This window comes from Phascolarctos cinereus, unplaced genomic scaffold (assembly GCF_003287225.1).
Source record: "Phascolarctos cinereus isolate Bilbo 61053 unplaced genomic scaffold, phaCin_HiC Scaffold_4;HRSCAF=312, whole genome shotgun sequence".
Lineage (NCBI taxonomy): Eukaryota > Metazoa > Chordata > Mammalia > Diprotodontia > Phascolarctidae > Phascolarctos > Phascolarctos cinereus.
In genome coordinates, this window is record NW_027555847.1 from 253,437,709 (window position 1) to 253,456,612 (window position 18,904).

At 38.9% G+C, this 18,904-nt stretch overlaps 1 pseudogene; it reads left to right on the plus strand.

Annotated features, from left to right (window-relative positions):
* Window positions 1–2,820: 2,820 nt before the first annotated feature.
* Window positions 2,821–5,120, plus strand: LOC110197640 (procathepsin L-like; annotated as a pseudogene).
* Window positions 5,121–18,904: the final 13,784 nt, after the last annotated feature.

Here is an 18,904-nt window from a genome sequence, read left to right on the forward strand (position 1 = left end):
TAACTGGCAGAGGTCAGGATTGTACCCATGTCACCCTGATGTCAAATCTAGCTTTATTCTAGACTAGTATGTTGCTTGGTTATGCTCCTGAGAAATGGAGTTGTTTTGAGTCCTGGAGAAGGTGCATTTGGTGATTAGGTTTAGAGAGAAACTTAGAAATGTGTAGTGGCTTTAAGAAAAACATTTATTTAGTACCTATTATGTGCCAAGTATTGTGCTAAGCACTGGGGTTATAAAGAGTCAAAAGACAGTTCCTTCCCTCAATAAAGCAGTAATCAGCAGACTTTTGCCAGGACACACTCTCCATCAGGAAAAAAATTTGTGAGCACTAGCCCAATACATATGTATATTTACTAGTATAAATTATACATGTACTCCTGTGCTAATAAACACAAATAGAAAATTTTTAAGTATCACATAAAAATTAAATAATATAATCCTAGAGGCAATAGAAAAACGGGAGTGTACTGGAGATAATAAGAGCAAAATGTGTGAGGATAGGATGGAATGGAGGAAGATTTGGGGCCATTTGATGAACTAGAAGGCTATTGCAAAAGTTCATTGGAGAGGTGATTAGGGCCTGAACTAGGATCTTGTGAAGACCAAAGAGAAAGATGCTTTGGCAACTAATTGGATATCTGGGGTGAGGGAAAGTTGAATGTGAGACTGAGGTTGAAAACTTTGGAAGGACAGTGGTATCGTTGACAATAATAGCTGTCATGGTTTGGAAAACAAATGGTTAGAGGAGAAAGATAATGTAATAAAATGTGCTTATCCCAAACACCCTTACCTCCTCCTGGGGAACTCACAGGAAGGGAGATAAAGTCCTTTACTAGTCACTGCTGTAGCTACAACTCCCTCCCTTCCCCCATTTTCCCAAATGGTGCTGCTTGGTAGTAGTTTCATCACAGCTGCCTTTAGTTGAGGGAGTTTGGGAACCTGAGGGAGAAGGCTGAGTAGGAGATTATTATTGTGATTGTATTAGAGACAAGCCTTGTGGGTTGACAGTCAGGAAGTGGGATATGGTCAAACCTCAGCCTCTGAGGTTAATCATGATAATAATTTTTAAAAATAGCTAGTGCTTTAAGGTTTCCAAAGTCCTTTGCAAATATTATCTCATTTTATCCTCACAACACCCCTGTGAGGTAGGTGCTGTTATTATCCCCAGTTTACAGATAAAGAAACTGAGGCTGAGTGTTTAAGTGATTTGCCTACAGCCCTACAGCAACTTCTAAGTGTCTGAGGCAGGATTTGAGCTCAGGTCTTCCTAACCCGAAGCCCAGCACTCTATTCACTGTGCCACCTGCCTCTAACCCACTGTGGTCAGACCTTTGCTTCCATTTTGGGAACCACTGCCATAAAATTTAGGAGCACATTCCAGCTTTTAAAGACTGGGGCTTTGAACAGGATGTCAGTTTCTATGATTTGTACTATTAATATTGGCACTTTATTGAGGAATGTCTCTGGTTTAATGTTTTTGCATCTATGTCTAAACTCCCTGAAAAACTCTAGATCAGCATTATATCTCATATTTACCTTCACTCCACCCCACCCCACACAATACTGAGCACATAACTAAATAATGTATGAATATTTGGTGGAATGAAATTTGTTTTTCCACTGGGAAGATTGTGTTTATTTCTCAAAGAAACAAGAGCTTAGATTTTGGTTTGGCTTGAGTTTTTATCATACACGTTTTCTAACTATTCCTTCCTTTTTTCCCCTTAAGGTTTGAAACATGAATTTGTATGTGTGTTAAGCTTTAAGCTACTTTTTTCCCCAGATGTATTAAGTACCACATGTCCAAGGTAGACTAATGAAATGACCTTTCTCCAGAAGCAGAATATTATCCAGACAAGAACTTCATTTGCTCAAGAGGGCTGCTTTGACCACAGAAGTTCAGAGAGTAGAGACGTTTCTAGCATCAGAGTTTGGAAACCCTTCTGTTTTAGCAATATTTGGGTGTGGTCACCATCCCAACTTGATGCTAACCATAGTGGATTTGGTCTGAGGATAGTTTCACTTACACGCGTAATGATATCAGCAGAAGCTTATAGAACCTTACATTTTTGCACTTGCTTCCAGACTGAAGGTCATTGGAGGAGAGCAACATGGGACAAGAATTTGAGAATGATTGAAATGTACAATCAAGAGTACAATGCTGGCAAACATAGTTTCCAGATGAAAATGAACAAGTTTGGCGATATGGTGGGTATGTTGTAACAATCTGATGTTAATAGTGAGCAGTCAGTTATCTTTTGCTCCCAATACACTTTACATAAATCCTCTTTCTCTTCATTTTAGGCCAATGAGGAATTCAGACAAGTGATGAATGGCTTTAAACAAAACACGTTTCAAAAGAAGTACAAAGGAACTCTGTTTTGTGAACCTCTCCTTGAACAGACCCCTAAATCTGTAGCCTGGAGAGGTAAGGGCTATGTAACTCCTATTAAGAATCAGGTATGAAAAATTGTGTAAGCTTGATCCACAGATAACCCAGATAAAACTCAATGAAGCTTATGATTGATAATATAATCTCTTAAATAATGGAACTTCATCTCAGATCTGTGACTGAGTTCCCTTTCATATTTAAAACTGTTTAGATCTGCCTGAAAAAGATAAGTAAGATGAACTTGTATACTAACCAGTGCTTCCTTTTGACTTTTGCAGGGTCGATGTGGTTCTTGCTGGGCATTTAGTATAACTGGTTCCTTGGAAGGACAGTGGTTCTGTAAAACAGGCAAACTTGTTTCACGTAGTGAACACAATTAGATTGACTACACTAGGGATGACGACAACCAAGGCTGTAATGGTGGCTTCATGGATAGTGCTTTTGAATATGTGATGTTAAATGGAGGCATAGATACAGAAGAATCCTATCCCTATGAGGCAATGGTAAATACAGTTATTGGATTCCCATCATTTTGGTTTAACTGTATTTGAAAGGAGAGTCTCAGTTTGGGGGATGGGAGCTGAGGGGGACTGCAAACACTGAAGACCTAAATAACCACCTTCCTAACTAAAGAAAATCTCTAACTGAATCCAAAATATATCAACGCTAAAAATTAGTTGCCTTCACCATGAATACAATCACCCATTCAGAGGAGATCTTAGAAAGTATATAGACTGTTGTCTTAGATACTTTAGAGATCATTAGCCAGACATCATTTTACAATGACTTGCTCAAGATCGAAAACATAGTAATAAGGGGCAAAGTCTGGATTGGAAGCCAGATTACCTGAACCTAAATCCATTCTTGCCTTTGTAGCCGCTCCCACAAGTGCCTTCTTAAGAGCAGGAAATTAAATGACAATTACGTCTAATTTTGTATAATGACTGCTGACATTTATCTCATCCTTAAGGTTTACAAACATGTCCTTCCTTTAATCTCTTTTGGTCCTCAAACAGCCCTGTCAGGGGGAGGTATTATCCTGATATTTATGATAACTTCTCACCCTCAGTCGCATGATCGCATAGTTTGTAAGTGGAGAGCTAGATTGGAACCTTGGTCTCACTGGGCTACATCACAACTAGTAGGCTCTTACAGCTGCTAATTAATTGGTTGTTTTATGCCAGTAGAAATGGGGGCCACTGAACCATACATTAGAATCCATGTGCAATGCATATTGACTTAGCAGTGGTGTGTAGGAATGTTACCAGCCCTCTGCTTTACACTATGCTGCCTTCTTTCAATGGGACTTTCAAGTAGTCCTTTTTCCACCCACATCCAGCTCTCTTCTTGAGCTGTTCATCTAATAAATTGTTGGGAGAACATGGCCCATAGATTTATTAATTTCATGACCATCAATTTTAAATTCATCTGGGCAATACCACTGATAATAGGAGACCCAAACCTTTTATCTGTTTCATCTTAAAAGAATGGCTACTGTTGGTATCGGCCAGAAAACTCCAGTGCTAATATCACTGGAAATGTGGACATCCCATCTGGGCCGGAAAGGGCTCTTGCAAAGGCTGTGGCCACAGTGGGTCCCATCTCTGTTGCTGTTAATGCAGGACATGCATCCTTCCAATTCTATCTATCTGGTAAGCATTTGTTCCTCATTATTTCTGTAACTGTATCACTGCCATTCACTAGTTAGTATTTCTCAAGTTCATGTTTCACTTGAATATCCTAGGTGTTTATTATGAACCTACATGCAATAATGAAAGGCTAATTCATGCCATGCTGGTTGTGGGCTATGGTGTTAATGAAGAAACTGGAAATAAATACTGAATTGTCAAGAACAGGTAAACCAAGGTCTTGCCTGAAATGTCATTGACCTGCTTGTTGCCAGTTTCTGATGATTTCATTTTGAAGAAAGGGGGAGGAGGAAGAAGGGTGGAGTTCTTGGGATCCTGTGAAGTGGAGAAGGGATGTTTGTGGGAGGAAGGGGCCCTGTTTTTAGGATCCAGAGTAGATTGAGAGTTCCCCAGTGGCTCCTCATAGTTTCTATGACCACTGATAACTAGAGAGTACAGAAGATTTCCTGTTGTCTGGTTTGTTGGACTGTTCTAATGTGGTTATTGTCAGACTGACTCGCAAAGTGCTATGGGGAAAAGCACTTCACTTAGAGAACTTTGAAGTACTTTTTATTGAGTGAGTGGTTGTCATGAATAGGGCAGCTAGGTGGCACAGCGGACAGAGAGCACTGGCCCTGGAGTCAGGAGGACCATGTTCAATTAGGACCTCAGACACTTCCTAGCTGTTTGACCCTAGGCAAGTCACTTAACCCTGTTTGCCTCAGTTTTCTCATCTGGGAAATGAGCCAGAGAAGTAAATGGCAAACCAGTCCAGTATCTTTGCCAAGAAAACCTAAAGATGGGGTCATGAAGGGTCAGACACAACTAATCAACTCAATGACACCAAAGTTGACACCAACAATTATTTTCATTGCTTTCTGGAAGGTCCTATTCATTTTCTGAATTCTGGCACAATGTGTATCAGAAGGCTTTTCGCCCTAAAAGTAAAAAGGTATTTTTGAATGGTGCTCTTAAACTTAATACTTCACTCTCTTTTCAGCTGGGGTGACCAGTGGGGCAACAATGGGTACGTTCTAATGGCCAAGTATGAAAGGAACCACTGTGGAATAGCGACAGCTGCCAGCTATCCTGAAGTATGATGTGACTGAGTGAGGACTCCTTCACAGAGAGAAAGGATCTGACCTGTGTCATTTGGGATCAAACACTTGAATCGCCCAGGATCCAAGCTGTAATTTGACTTTCTTCTGACATTTTACATGTGGGAAATGGAAACACTACTTTGTTATAAATAGCTTGTAATATTGCTTAATTCAAAGTCTTACAGATTTCCATTTTAAAATTGTATGTATAAAAGTTTCACTTTTTTAAATAAACCTTGATTCTCTCTATATGAACTTTGGGATAGCTGATTTCCTTCAATGTGTTCAATTTTGTAGCAAGAGAGAAGAGAGTTAGATTTCTGTTTTTTTGTCTCAGGATGGGGAGTCAGTCAGTTCCTACAGATAGTTTCTGGGATTGAATACAACATTTTGTACCCTACCTCATTACAATATACTGATTGAAGTGCAAATCAATAGGTCTGGGTGTGGCTTTGACATTACTTCATTTCCTTCAAAAGCAAAACAGGAGAAAGTCTATGCCAATTTTTAGGAGCCATTCATAATCAATGTACAGGTTTGTTCTGTGACTCTCAATCTGTTGCTGATCTAAATGGAGAAATAGATGTATAGTCCTGTGTGGGATGCCACTCAAATTAAAAACACACTTAGAGGTTTTTTTTCAAGGAGAAACAGAGAGTTAATTGTTTACTTGCTATTCTCGAGAATAGGGTGTCCTTCCACCAGTATGCTCTGATGAGGGAGACAGAGCACAGAAACAAACAAGCTCATTAAATAACCCTAATGGGTAAAGCCCCCTCCCACCAACTGTCCACTTGGCTCACAATCTCAACTCAAAACTCCATCATAAACAAAGGAAACAATATACATATCTATATGTCTTAGTTTGCTGAAATAATATCAAAGAAGCAATTAAAAATGTGCAGTCAAGCTAGACGCTATGCTGTGTAGCCAGGTCATCATGACTGAAACATAGCAACAGAAGTAACAACAAAATATGGGAGGGGGAGGTGGGAGTGTTTCAAACTTTAACTGCAGAGATACGTTGTACTGTATAGCCAGGTCACCATGACTGGAATATAGCAACAGATACAACAAGATGGGGAAGGGGGAGGGGGGCTTCAAGGGTTTCAAGCTTGGCAAACTTTACTGATATAACAATGGCATGGGGGAGGGGGTACTTAGGGTTGGATTCCCATAAATCGGGTGATTTCTAGTAAATTGAAACTTAGGCCTGTCGGGCTTCTATGCCTGCCTTGAGTCACAATACAATTTCTATTTATTCTTCTAAAAAGTCTTCACAGGACCCCTCATTCCACTCAGCCTTATCCCAAACCTTAATTACGGTAAGGAGTCTTCACTGGGATATCCTATTCAGGCCTAAAGTGACACAGAGCTGACGTGAGCCATCTTCAAGTTCAAAAAGTGTTTCAAGGTGACCTAACTATAATATCATAATGAAGGCTGCTATTAAACTTGATTTTTTTTGCATCTTTTCTATCAGCAACTTAAAGCCTTTGAGTAAAATGATAATTTTAATTTTAGAGTTGGAATAAATCTTAGATGGCTACATGGTTCACATGTATGTAGTACTTTAAAAAGTTATCAAAGTCTCTTATATAATTCATTCAGTTAATCAATAAACATTAAATATCTACTACGTTCCAGGCTAAGTAAGAAAAAAGACAAACCCTGGTTTCAAGGAGCTTACCATCTTATTTAGGAAAAAACAAGACAAAAATAAGGTAAAAAGGGGGTGGGAAGGGTTCCAGGGAAGGGAACTTAGGGAGCAGGGTAGAAAAGTCAGAATCCCCAAAGTAGTGCACCCAGGTGAGAAATGAGGAATTTCACACCATATACAATATAAAGTCAAAATGGATTCATGATTTAGATATAAAGGCTGATACTATAAGCAAACTAGGAGAGCAAGGAATAGTTTACCTCTCAGATCTATTGAGAAGGGAAGAATTTGTGACCAAACAGGAGATAGAGAACACTATGAAATGCAAAATGGATAATTTTGATTACATTAAATTGAAAAATTTTGTGAAGTGAGCAGAAGCAGAAGACCATTGTAACAGTCATATTGTGTGATGACTAACTTTCATAGAATTGGCTCTTCTCAGCAATGCAAGGATCTAAGACAACTCCAAAAGACTCATGTTGGAAATTGCTACCCACATTGAGAGAAAGAACTATGGAGTCTGGTTTTTTTTGTGTGAGACAATTGGGGTTAAGTGACTTGCCTAGGGTCACATAGCTAGTAAATCTCGAGTGTCTTGTCTGAAACCGGAATTGAACTCAGGTCCTCCAGATTCTAGGGCCGGTGCTCTATCCACTGCACCACCTAGCTGCCCCTAGGAACTATGGAATCTGAATACAGATTGAAGCATACTAGAATTTTCTTTTGTTGTTTTGTTTTGTTTCTTCTTTCTCATGGTTCTTCCCATTTGTTCTAATACTTCTTTACAACATGACTAATGTGAAAATATGTTTAATATGAACGTATATGTAGAGCCTCTATTAGATTGCATGCCATCTTGGGGAGTGGAAAGGGCAAGGAAGAGGAGAAAATTGAAAACTCAAAAGCTTAAGGAAATGAATGTTGAAAACAAAAATTTAATTAATTAATTAAAAATTTTAAAAAAAATCCCACTGGGGACTAACTGGAACTGGCTTGTTAGGCAACACAGTTCTTTCTTTCTTCCTTCCTTTCTTCCTTCCTTCCTTCCTTTCTTTTTTTCTTTCTTTCCCTTCCTCCTCTCTCTCTGTCTCTCTGTCTCTGTCTCTCTCTGTCTCTCTGTCTCTGCCTCTCTCTCTCCATTCCGTCTGTCCACATAGGATATCCTTCCCATTACTTGTGGGTGCTCTGCCCAAGGAAATCTAAATTTTGACCACTGAAACCTTTTTGCTTAATGGCCATGCCTCAAACCCAAATCCCTCTGGCTCTATTTTTGATTGGCCAACAATAGGTCCCAGGCCAAGACCTACTTGTTCATTGTTTGGACACTAATTGGCTCAGAGTGAATGTAAGGAGCAATTGTTTCTATTTTGGCCAGAAACCCTGAGAGTCTTTCCCTCCCAGATTGAGATATATCTATAACTATATCTATATCTATATCTATATCTATATCTATATCTATATCTATATCTATATCTATATCTATATCTATATCTATATCTATATCTATATCTATATCTATATCTATATCTATATCTATCTATATCTATATCTATATCTATATCTATATCTATATCTATATCTATATCTATATCTATATCCATATCCATATCTATATCCATATCTATATCTATATCTATATCTATACCTATATCTATATCTATATCTATATCTATATCTATATCTATATCTATATCTATATCTATATCTGTATCTATATCTGTATCTGTATCTATATCTATAGCTATAGCTATAGCTATAGCTATAGCTATCTATACCTACTAAAGAGGCCATTCTCTGCCTCATTTCTTACCTAGCCTTTATCACTGAATGAAGTGTTGCCTCAAACAGAGACCTGTTAAAAGACCTTAGCTTAAAAAGGCCAAGGTCTCCTCCTGTATCCAAGGCTATCTCCAGTCATCTAGATCTATATCTCACCACGGGAACCAGATCCTTTGGAGGAGAAAGTGAGGCTGGTGACTTTGCACAGCCCTGCCTCATTTAAATCAATTCACTTGCATGTCATGGCATCACCTCCCTGATGTCATAGTCCTCTTCAAGAACAAAGGACAAATAATATCCAAGTTACATATTAAGATTTTCAAATCATGCACATACCAGACAATAAAGAAAGTCACGATGATATTGTGGCAGAAAGTGCATGAACATCAAGCGCTTTCACCAGCAGACCCAAAATGCAACCCTATGAAACTATGGTAGTATAGTCAGGACCTGATTTCAACAGTTTTAAAAAGTAAACATTTAGTACTTCCTGGAGCCACGATGGTGGTATAAGCAGTAAGTTGCTCTCACTCTCTTTTACTGACCCTGAAAATACTACTCCAGGAATCCTGGGACAGTGGGGCTGGCAGAAAGATGGGGTACAGCATTTTGTTAGCTTGTGAGGCTAGAGGGGTTAATGGGAAATGTCCCTCTTGCTGTGGCTGAAGGGGACCAGTACAGGGTGGGAGATGTCTGGGCAAGCCAGCAGCAAACCCCACCTTAGCAAACCAGTGGGAGATCCTGAGCTGCAGGAAGGTGGAGCTGGCAAGCACCAACATCACGACACCTGCGCACCTTTGCACAGCCAGGAAAACTGGCAGACACCAGAGTAGAGAACAATCAATTGTCTGGCAGACAGGTGTCCACCAGTGTCTGAACCTACTGTGCTCTATTGCAGGCCTGGATGAGGAGGCCAGACCACCCCGACCCTCAGACCCCACCCCGGGGATCTTCAGTACGATGCAGGGGAAATGAAGAAAAACCCCACCTGGCCTCAGTTCACACCAGCTGCCACCACCACCTCCAGCTCAGCACCAGGTAAGCTACAGCCTCTGTAGCCTCCAGCTGCTAGAACCTGAGGCTCCAGCACACAAAGTCAGTAGCCAGGCCTCTAGCATTCAGCACAAGAAGCTTGGGACAATACCCTCTGTGCCCCAGAAGCAGAGATAACTTCAAAAGCTGGGAAAAAGGCAAACACCATGAGCAAAAAGAAACATAGGAAAAACAAAGACCATAGAGTCTTACTATGGGGACAGGGAAGATCAAAAATAAATTCAGAAAAAGACAGCATTATACCCACATCTGAAACCTCAAAAGGGAATATGAACTGATCTCAAGCCCAAAAAGCCTTCTTGGAAGAGCTCAAGAAGGATTTTAAATGTCAAATTAGAGAGATAGAAGAAAAATTGAATAATTCCTTCAAAAATAGAATTGATAAAGTGGAAAAAGAAAACAACTCCTTAAAAACTAGAACTGGCCAAATGAAAAAGGAGGTATAAAAGCTAACTGAAGAAAACAATTCATTATAGAATTGGGCAAGTGGAAGCTAATGACTCTATGAGACATCAAGAATCTGTGAAACAAAATCAAAAGAACAAAAAAAATTGAAGAAAACATAAAATATCTCATTGGAAAAACAGCTGACCTGGAAAATAGATCCAGGAGAGATCATTTAAGTAGTATTGCGCTACTTGAAAGTCTGAATCAAAAAAAGAGCCTTAAAAGCATATTTCAAGAAATCATCAAGGAAAACTGCCCTGAGGTGCTAGAACCAGATTATAAAATAGTCATCAAAAGAATCCAACAATCACCTCCTGAAAGAGATCCCCAAAGAAAACTCCTAGGAATATTGTAGCCAAATTCCAGAGTTCCCAGGTCAAGGAGAAAATATTGCAAGCAGCCAGAAAGAAACAATTCAAGTATTGTGGAAACACAATCAGGATAACACAAGATTTAGCAGCTTCTACATTAAGGGACCAGAGGGCTTGGAATATAATATTCCAGAGGTCAAAGGAGATAGGATTACAACCAAGAGTCACCTGTCTAGCAAAACTGAGTATAATCATTCAAGGGGAAAAAATGGACATTCAGTGAAATAGAGGACTTTCAAGCATTTTTTGATGCAAAGACCAGAACTGAATAGAAAATTTGATTTTCAAATACAAGACTCAAGAGAAACATGAAGAGGTAAACAGGAGAGAGAAATCATAAGGGACTTATTAAGGTTGAACTGTTTACATTCCTGCATGGAAAGATGATATTTGTAATTCATGAGACCTTTGTCAGTATTAGGGTAGTTAAAGGGAAAAAATTATATGTATGTATATATAGATAGGTAAATAGAGGGCACAGAGTGAGTTGAAGATGAAAGGGTGATATCTGGAGAATAAAATTGAGGGGTGAGAGAGGATTACATTGGGAGAAGGAGAAAGGGAGAGGTAGAATGGGGTAAATTATCTCACATGGAAACAGACATGAAAAGGCTTTCACAGTGGAGGGGAAATAGGGGAAGGTGAGAGGGAATGAGTGAATCTTATTCTCATAGGATTTGGCTTAAGGAGGAAATGCCATACACACTCAATTGGGTATGGAAATCTATCTTACCCTACAGGAAAATGGAGGGGGGAAGGGGACAAGAGAGCAAGGGGATAATAGAGGGGAGAGCAGATTAGGGGAGGGGGTAATCAGAAGCAAACACTTCTGAGGAGGGACAGGGTGAAAAGAGAGAATAGAATAAACTGGGAGCAGGATAGCATTAAGGGAAATATACCTAGTTTTTCACAGCATGACTACTATGGAAGTGTTTTTCATGACGACACAAGTATAACCTGTATTGAGTTGCTTGCCTTCTCAATGAGGATAGGTGGAGAGGGAGGAAGGGAAAAAAGTTGGAACTAAAAGTTTTAAAAACAAATGTTTAAAATTGTTTTCACATACAACTGGGAAATAAGATATACAGGCAATAGGGTATAGAAATCTATCCTGCCCTACAGGAAAATTGAAGAGAAAGGGAATAAAAAAAAGGGGGGGGGAGGGCGGAGATAGAAGGGAGGACAGATTAGGGGAAGAGGTATTCAGAAAGCATGACATCTTGGGATGGGGGGAGGGACAAGATGGGGAGAAAATTTGGAACTCAAAATCTTGTGGAAGTGAATATTGAAAACTAAAAATAATCAATTAAAAAGCAAAAAAAAAGGAAGAAACCATTCAAATATTATGGAATCCAAGTCAAGATTATGCAGGACCTTGTAGCTTCTACATTAAAAGATCAGAGGTTGTGGAATACAATATTCCGTAAGGCAAAGGAGCTTGGATTACAACCAAGGATCAGCTACCCAGCGAAAACCAAGCATAATCTTTCAGGGGAGAAGATAGACATTCAACAAAACAGGGGATTTACAAACTTTCTTAATGAAAAGACCAGAGCTTAACAGAAAATTTGACCTTCAAATACAAGATTCAAGAGAGGTATAAAAAAGTAAACAGGAAAGAAAAACAACATGTTATTATTAATAAGGGCAAATTGTTTATATCCCTACATGGGAAGATGATACTTGTAACTCTTAAGAACTGTATCTTTATTATGACATTTAGAAGGGATATACATGAAGATGTGAGAAAATTGGAACACTAGTGCATTGTTGGTAGAGTTGTGAACATTCTGGAGAGTAATTTGGAACTATGCCCAAAACACTATAAAACTGTGCATACCCTTTGACCTAGCAATACCGCTTCTAGGGCTGTATCTCAAAGAGACTATAAAAATGGGGGAAAAGACCCACATGTACAAAAATATTTATAGCAGCTCTTTTTGTGGTAGCTAAGAATTGGGAATTGAGGGGCTGCCCATCAATGAGGGAATCTTTGAACAAGTTGTGGTATATGAATGTAATGGAATATTATTGTGCTATAAGAAATGATGAGCAGGTGGACTTCAGAAAAACCTGGAAGGACTTATATGAACTGATGCTAAGTGAAATGAGTAGAACCAGAAGAACATTGTACATAGTAACAGCCACATTGTGTGATAACTAACTTTCAAAGACTTGGCTCTTCTCAGCAATGCAAGGATCTAAGACAACTCCAAAAGACTCACGATGGAAAATGCTACCCATATCCAGAGAAAGAATAATGGAGTCTGAATGCAGATAGAAGCACACTATTTTCTTTCCCCTTTTTTTGGTTTGGTTTCTTCTTTCTCATTGTTCCTCACATTGGTTCTAATTCTTCTTTACAACGTGACTAATGTGAAAATATGTTTAATAAGAATGTACATGCAGAGCCTATATCAGATTACACACCATCTTGGGGAGGGTGGAGAGTAGGGAGGGAGAGAAAATTGAAAATTCAAAACACTATGGCGGTGAATGTTGAATATTAACAATAAATAAATTAATTTTTTAAAAAAGTGAATATTTATAATTCAACCACTGTTAAAATTGTTAAATTTAATTGTTTAAAATTACTAAATTTTGTTATAATTATTTTTAAAATCTCTATTTAAAAGTCATACTTTTAAAAAAATCCCACTTCATATTTTATTTAAATAACAATTTTCCTTGTACTTTGGTATCTCAAAAGGCATGTGAATTCTTCAGTATTGGTGATCTAGGGAGGCAGTGAGATATTAGTACCCAGAGTTCTGAAGTTGTAATCCAAAGATACCTAGGTTTAAATCTTGCTTGTTTAGGGACACTGGGTCTTGCCGAACCACCTCACTTTACAGATGAGATAACTGAGGTCCAAGGGGATTCAGTGACTTGCCCAACATCGCACATGTAGTGTGCGTCCAAATGAGATTTGAATCTATGTCCCTTTGATTTCAACATCAGTGGTCTCAACTAAAACCCTGCCTTCTGCAAGAAGTCTTTATGATTCCCACTTAATGCTTGTGCCTTCTTTCTGAGATTATCTCCAATTTGTACTGTATATAGCGTATTTGCACATAATTTTTTGCACGTTGTATTCTTTCATTAAACTATGAACTCACTGAGAAAAAAATAAATGAATTAATGCACACTGAATACATGGCAAGAGTTCAGAATTGTAATGCTACTTGATTGTACAACATATTAGTACACTTATCTTTTCCACGTTGAGGGGCTTAGGGACACAGTGCCTTTACAATCTAGAAAATCTGTATAAAATTTTTCAGCCCTCCTTTCTTACCAGAGAAGTCTGAATTTTTTTCTTTTTCCTTTATGGGGTGTTTACAATACCTTATTTTAAAATTTGGGTTAATTACTTGGTCATAGGCTGTATTATACAATACTATACATATATTTTATGCATTTCTGAGTTTCTAAACTTTTCTTAGGTCATCTGGTTTTCACGGGTTGTCTGAGACCTCCACAAAACTCCCCAAAAATTCCCATTTAATTTCTTATGCCAGCCCACAATATATTGAAACCACGATGGGTAAAATCACAGTGTTGAAGGGATAAGCGTACTAAAACAGTCCTAGAGTTAATAGTTTATGGCATTTGTTAGGACCTGAATATCATACATTAATGGAAAGTTACTGGGTTAGCAACTGCCATGAATGAGTATATATTTAGGTGACTGGATTATAAAATTAAAGGTATTTAATTATGTTCAACTCTTTGCTTCAGTTTTACTGGAGTCTTTGCTTAGTCCTTTAGTGACTCTCTTTTCACTAGCTTGAGCTTTTCTTCATTGTCATATAAATCAGCAAAGAGATACAAAACAAGGGGTGGCCAAGGTGGCATTTAATGCAGCTTATGCTCTAACTTCCAAATGTGAACAGTTACCATTTCTGCCAGGGGGGTAGGGAGGCACCATGCCCGTGATCACTCCACAAGGGTCCCCACTTGTCACTTTCTAGAATTTCCATTGAAAGAGTTAAAGTTCACAGTTCTGGGGTGAGAGAAAAAGTGGTTTCTGTTTTTAAATTGACACAGCACATCCTTATCCTCCACAAATCAGATGGGGACAGTTGGCACTTTATCCCTATCACCAACTCTGGAAAAGTCTCTAGAATACCAGGAAGACTCAAATACTGCTCTTCCAAGTGCTTCCCCAGTGTCCTCTATCAAAGAGTCTCAAGTATGCTCACAGCCTTCAATGGCCTCTCAAATGGAGTCTCTGGTTCAAAGGGTATGGACATCTTAGTCTCCTGTCATTATAATTATCCCTTCCACATCACCGGGCTTAGAGGTTCAGTGCTCCCTCAATCTGGAAAATCTACGTTAAACTTTTTGGCCCTCTCTTCATGCCAGAGAAGAAGTCTGAATTATTATAAGATTAAAAGATAAAATATTTATATTATACAATACTATACACATATTCTATGCATTTCTGAGATTCTAAACTTTTTCTGTGTCATTTGCTGGCACTTGCATGTCCTCTGCAGCTTCTGCAAAACTGTCCCACAATTCTAATTTAATTTCTTATGTCAACCTGCAATATATCAAAACTGGCATGGGGAAAGTCGCCATATAGAACTGTATCATGTTATTGTCTACATTTTCTTGTATCTTAGTTAATGTTTCTTTTATGAATTTGGATCCTAAGGCACTTGGAGCATATAAATTTATTACTAATATGGGTTAAGAAACCAAACAACGGTCTATAGTTCCTTTCACCATAACGTAGTTTCCATGTTTATTACCCCTTTTAATTTTTTGAATATTTGCTTTTGCTTTGTCAGAGAGCATGATTGCAACTTCTGCTTTTTTGGATTCACTTGATACATAGTAAATTTTTTTCCATTCCCTGTTTTATTTTGTGTAGATTTTTATTTTATAAATATGTTCCTTTTAAGCCACATATTACTGGATTTTGTTTTCTTATCTAACCTTTAAATTCACATTTTAAATTGTTAACATTATGTTTGTATTTTCCTCCATTTGTCTCTAATATTGGGTTTTTTCAAAGTATAATTTTTTAACCTTCTTCTCCTGTAAACACAGCATTATATTCCTTCAGTTATTTTGGTTTATTAATTTTAAGGTGTCCTATTCCCAAAGACTCTCTCCCTGTCACCAGTGATTACTCTCATCCCATTAGTTATTCCTCTCTCTTTGGGGTTTTGCTAATTAGTTCCAATTTCTTTCCTGCTTTTATGGGATTATTTAATTCTTCTCTTTTTTTCTCTCAGTCAAATAGATTCCCACTTCGTAGCCAGCCCTTCCACTTGGCCTGTTCGTTATTTTTTCATATGTCATTTTTGGCATCCCTTTCCAGAGAGGGTTTCTCTCACTCTCTCCATCATTCATCTTCTCTTTGTGTCTGTTCTGGGCCCTCATGCTCTGGTTCCTAGCCTCTCTATATTCCTTATGAAATCATAAATTCTAAGGTATCCATTCTGAGCTTCTCCCCTCTTGGCAGTTTCTGCCACTGCTTTGTAGAGATTATCCAGAAGGGTTCCCTTTTTCCATTGCGTCTTACTCCCAGGACATAGACAATTCCTACATGGGACAGAGAAGACACTTCCACAGGGTAGGGGACACCCCCCCCAACTTCTCTGATTATGCAGCCCACCATTGGTATATACCCTCTCCCTAGTTACCATGTTTTCTCCATTTGCCTCAAAACTTATTCCCTCTCTCAGGTGCCAGTTGCCCCAGGATATTCAAATCCCTCCCTCCCGAAGTAGAACAAGTGGTCTTTTCAAGCACCAAATACATACAAATATAAGCATCAAAGACCACCCTCAGTACAAGGTCCCTATCCCCCTTCACAAAATATCTCTCTTTACCCAGAGAAGCCTTCATCAGTGGAACCTCCTCCCACTACTAAAGCAAGACCTCTCTCCTCTCCTTTTCCTTTTTCAATCCTTTTCCTCAACTCCTCACCCACTCCCCTGCTGTTTCTTCTCTTCCTAAGACCTTTCCCTCATTGCTAACCCTTGACTAGATTTGCCCTATGCACATCACATACTCCCCTCTTCCCTTTTCTTTCATCTTCCCATTTTTGGAATATTGTTGTTGTTCAGTCATGTTCAACTCTTTGTGACACCATTGAGATTTTCTTGACAGAGATACTAGAATGATTTGCCATTTCCTTCTCCAGCTCATTTTACAGATGAAGAAACTGAGGCAAACAGAGGTAAGGGACTTACTCAGGGTCACACTGAGGCTCGATTTGAACTTAGGTCTTCCTGACTCCAGGCTCACTGCTCTGTCCACTGTCCCACCTAGCTGCCCATTTTGTAATGTAGTTCCTCAACAAAAAAATCATCAATTCATCTATAGGGAATATTGAGGTTTAGAGTTGGGAGAGCTGGTTCAGGTGTGAATTCACTTAGACCTTCTCTGTAACCATTGGGAGCTTTATTGACGCAAAAGCAGCGGGCTAGCTCTGGAAAGAGGACTAGCAACTTACAAAGGGATAAGGGGTCTGCTTTATCTTACAAGATAAGGGAAGGGGTTGTCATGACACAGGATGAGGAAGATGGATGGCAGGATAGGGGACCCAGGATAAGGAAGATGGGAAATTTTATGACTCAGGATGAGGGAGACAAGGAATTTTTATGGTCCAGCACAGGGGGAAGTTTTATGGTATCTCAGATAAGAGAAAGAGACTCTAGGATGCCCTTAAGTTCAGGAGAGGCCTCACAAGGTGCTAGAAAAACAACCCTTAATTAAAATTTGCTTCTTTAAAAAGCTTTTAGGGCACTATATGTCTTCTGCTTCAGGAAGGTATCATCAAGTTCTGTCTGCTGCATTTATTCCTATTTATTCCTATTGTTTGGGATATTTGAGAAGCAAATAATACATTCAGGTCTAGTTTTCTTTCTAAAAAAATTTCAAATACTTATTATTGAATGTCCATCATTTTAAATTTATAGTTTAGCTCAGATTTGTAGGTTAAGTCACCCTGGGCTGCATCCTGAGCTCTATTGCTTTTTGGAATACATTGTTTCTTTCCCTCCTGTGTTTTCTAATGGGTGTGAAATAGTCTTGGGTCATTTGGGTTTCTTTTCCTTTATGTTTAAAGGTCTTTCTTATTTTTTGCTTGTAGAACTTGTTTCTGAATCGAATTGCTGAATTGAACCACCATGTATCTTGCGGTTTAGAGCTTTGGGGTTTTTTGTTTGTTTATTTGTTTGTGGAGATAATCTATGAATTCTTTCAATTGACATTACATTCTCTATGCTCATAAATTCTGGCTGCTCCTTTCCATTATTTCCTGTATTATACTGTTAATTTTTTTTATCCTGTCATATTCTTCTTTGGAATCTGTGGTCCTTAGGTTGTCTCTATGTAGCCTTTCTTCAAGATTAGTATGTTTGGCTTCCATAGTGAGAATATTTTCTTTTAATTTCATTGCTTTATCTTTTTTTCTTCTGGATTGTCCTTCACTTCAGTGTTTTGCATTCTCTGGCTATTGTTCTCTCTTTTGCTTCTTTGGTGAGATTTGCCATTACAGATTCCAGTTTCTCTAGTCTGCTTATTATTTTTGCTCTGCAGGCTATGAATTCTGCTCTCATAATTTTCATTTCTCTTTTAAACCACTCAGGAATGGCATATTGTGTTTCCTTGCTCTCCTCAAATTCCACATCTGCCTCATCAGTTGGGATCATTTTCCATTGTTTTGCTGCATTGATTCCTAGATGTCTGAATTGGTTTCCTACATTTGAAGGTCATATTTCTTTCCCCTGTTATTGTTTTTGCTGGTTATTTATCTGCTTATATTCAAAGGCTTTGAGTTTTCCTCTTTCTGATAGCTCTGGTAATTTCAGGGTTTTTTTTCCCCCCGTTGTTCACTTTCTGACTCTCTCACTCACTCTTCTCTGATTGAGGGATGAATCTCAAAATGTCTCAGCCTCCCCCCACACTGGACAGTTCACAGTGTACTAGTCTAGGTCTCTGGCCCACACGACTCTTGGATGAACAGAACTGCTGGATGCTTAATACTTACACACACACACACACACACACACACACAAAATGATCCTGTCCTGGTCTTTTGTCTTACTGCCTCTATTCTTCAGTTCTCTGGCCAGGCAATGACAATTCAAAGGGCTGATCCTATGGGACTGATTTTTGTAGTTTGTGTCTCTGGGACTCTGGGAGGAGGTGGCATTGGATGGAGGGAGGGATGTGTTGTTGAGCTCTATTTCAAGCCCAGACAACTGTCCCTTTCCCTCTGTTCCCGGCTTTCCTGCAGAATGTTATCCACCACAGCATTGGCTGTTTAGCCCAGTAACCTTCTGTTTTATGGAGTACTGCAGATGTTCACTGGCGATCTGTCCAGGTCAGAGCAGGTTTCTCTAGCCTGGAGCCCAGATCTCCATGGCCCTGTAAAGAGAGAGAGAAGATATGGTGGATGGTTGGGTTTTCTTAGGAGCCTCATGTGAATCAGTAGTAACTTGGCA